Here is a 3,498-nt window from a genome sequence, read left to right as displayed (position 1 = left end):
AGCACTGAACAAAAGGGAGAGGATGGCTAAATAGGCCCCAGGTCATCAGCCCAATGTAGCTCAGGTGTGGAGACCAGGCTCCGCCCATGAGCCCAGACCCGCCTCCTGCACTGTAGAGAGGGAGAGCAGAGCAGAGAAACATGACCAGAGCAAAAACACAACCATGACAATACTACCCCAAGACAATTATACTCGACCGTGGAAGCGGTCCTGCTGGTTTTCAACACGTTATTTGACAGTCTTTTCTTTTGCGTGAGTGCTACAGGTAATAATGTGACTGTCTGGACAGTAAAACAATTGGTGGTCAGGGTTCCTCAACCCAGTTTCACACTCTACTTAGTGTGTAAGTAGTAGTAATTTGTGCACACACTTCATATTTTATATTTTTTTCTCTTGCATGTTGCTTTACTTTTACTGTGTTACTTTCTCTGAATGTGTTGAGCATGGAGTGTGGTGAGTGCTCTAGCTTCATTTAACTTGCCCCTCTGTAGGGTTCCTGCAGGCATTTGAGACCTAATACGTCAAATAACGCTTGCATTTTTTTACCTTGCTGCCTTGGAAAAGAGTTTGTAGTCTTGGGGGAAGGTCTCTGTCGCCTACCATTATTTGACTGTCACTTGTGTCAATTTGAAGTATCTGTTGCCTTCTCGTTGGTTTAAATGAGTCTTCCATTTTAAGCCACCTATTGTAATCAGACTCAATTCTCAATATGGCATTGGCTACATTCAGTATATATCAGATCATGAGGAACAACTGAAAATAGACCACAATCAGAATTCGGGGCATCAACCAGAGCTGTAACTCTCATTCATTCATTCATTCATTCATTCATCTTCTAGCTGCTTTCATCTGCTGTAGTGGGTCGCGGGGAGCCTCTGGATCTAAACCAAAACCATTAACTCCAGAATGGATTCATGAATAAAAACATTCACATTATATATGATTGTCTGAGACAATATTATTACTAATTATTAAGTGCAGTTTTTAATTACATTTACATCAGATGGAGTTTGTATTTTTCAGCTGAATCAAAGACCAGTGTTTTTGGAATCCTGAAACATTAGTAAAAGATTAATAGATTTAATTGTGAAGTCACGATTGCTTTTAAATTCAATCTCAACTTTAAATAAATATCACATAACTGTAAACACTGTTGTGGAGTGAGGATATATAAGGTGTTTTCTTGCAATAGTCATAGTATTTTAAGCAAAATATAATTAGTTTTGGTCACAAACCGGCCCAATCGTCGGTGTGTGCACTTCAAATAAAACACTGTAAACTATGGCCGGCCTGATGACGATGCGAGACACAATAAATCAGGAAAACTTCCAGGCCCTAATTTAGGATTTCCTAATAACTTTTGCAGCAGTGGTGTTGTCTACATTGCTTGAATTCCCAGTGCATTTTACTACCTATTCTCCGTGTGAAAAGCTTCTACTTTTTTTCCCCTCCGTACAAACTATATACTACATCTTATAAACGTTAGTGTAAATAAAGGAGCTACCGATAATGTTATAATTGAGCTATTAATCTGCCAACTGTTGATATACAACAAAACACTAACTTCCTGTCTTGGTTGTTGTGACTTATTTAATGTCTGTATCCTTGCTGAACTTTCAATAGGTGGTGTTATAACTGACAACATTACATCATTCAGCACCCAAAGGGCACCTACTACCCAACTTCACCTCCACCCTCATTTCCTTCTGATACCTCTTTCCTCATTCAGTAATGTGGCATTGTTCAAGATTAATGAGACTGACCCTTAGGAAATCCTCTGCACCACTGAAGTGGAGACTGTCAGTCTGAAAAGAACTGCCAAGGTAAACACAGTTAATCAGCCAGTCAGTCTTCTCTGTTTCTCTGTGCCCATCTAACACCTGTTTGATGACAGGTCAAGCTATTCTCACTTATTAGTAATCAGGAATGTGAAACTGGATTTGGAATGACACTGGGGTTATAGGAGGCATAATGTTGAAAACAGAGCAGTCTCCTTCTCAACATTCAGCTAGTCCATGAGTCTGAGCAGTGCTCCTCTTCAGAAGAAACCCCCCTGGGTGAGGCCTCACTTTCAAAGAATTCAAATGTATAGAAGGGCCCACAAGGATCGTCTATGTGAGAACTAATCTCACACTCTGGCTTCACTGTATTATAGGGCAAAAGCAGGACAAACATTCACTTCAACTGAGGAAAGTACCACGTGAAAAAAAGAAGCAAACTTTACACGCATTTATCCAAGAAATTTTCCCGCATCCTTGTCAGAAACACAGCCATCAGGTCACTTATCATACAGTCTTTATTCAGTATACTTATTCAGCCATGTAAGGGTAACAAAGTACACTTAAAATTCTGTGCAGTCAGAAAATATTAAATCCAAATTGTGGGAGGGTTTTTTTTTTCTGATGACTTTTCCCTTTTACTTAAAATAAATACTTTTAAATGTCCACCAGTCTTGTCGCAATAAGCAGAAACAAAAAAAGAACCATTTGTTGTGAATTTGCTCATGAAAGAATAATGCAGTGTTAAAAAAATTATAATAATAGATAAAATGAAGGAATGTTGGTTCTGGTTCAAAAGAGGAAATGTTTGGACTCCATGTATCACCCTAAGAGACATTTCAATCCAGAACATATTGGGTGTTGAGCTCATCCATTGTCAATTGTCCGATTCCCCCAACCTCATACTATGTTATCCAATAACACAACCCATCACCATTAGTACTAAAAAAGTAAATCACTGAGCGAGCCAGGGAATCTCTCACTCTTTTATTTCTTTTTAAAGACATCCCACTAGTGGGGTTTTTGTGTGACCTTGGCCTATGTTTGCCAGGGTGGGACAGGCCGCGTGTTTGTTTTTAGGGAGCATGCCCTGAGAACATATGATGAATCAGTAATTAGTGTGAAGCGTGTCCAAGAATGTGGTCTCCCAAACTACTCATGTATAAAAAGCACGTCTCCTATTCTTTTCCTTTTCCTTTTTTTAATCAGGCTCTTTCACCTTTTTTTTTTAATAGTTGCTACTGCAACTACATAAATTAAGAACTTCATGTATTTTGTTTAAGGAGGGAGAGGCAACATTTCCTGCTTTTTGCTGCTGTCACCCAAGTATAATAGTTTTCACTTACAAAATAGAATTTCACATCACTAATACACAAGGTTTTTAAAGAGGCTTACAGTTTGTCCCAACTTCATGTGTTTTGGATTTCCTTGGAGACAGAGAATAACTGATATGCAGGGGATCAGTGAATATTGTGGCTTTAGGCTATAGTATATGCTCATATGAGTGTTCCATATTACAAAAAAAAGAAAGGTTTCAGAGAGCACTTGCTCTGTCAAGTTTGAACAAAAGGCTGAACAGTCACACTGCTGATTCAAAAAAAATTCGGCACACATGTGTCTGTGTGTAAAATAACATTTCTCTATAGAATATTAATTGAAATGCAAAACCTGTTGCAGCTCACAGATGTACTAAAAATTGGTCATCTTTCTTCCAGAGTAC

The sequence above is a fragment of the Antennarius striatus genome, chromosome 8, assembly GCF_040054535.1.
Source record: "Antennarius striatus isolate MH-2024 chromosome 8, ASM4005453v1, whole genome shotgun sequence".
In the NCBI taxonomy this organism is placed as follows: domain Eukaryota; kingdom Metazoa; phylum Chordata; class Actinopteri; order Lophiiformes; family Antennariidae; genus Antennarius; species Antennarius striatus.
Note: the sequence above shows the minus strand (reverse complement) of the source record.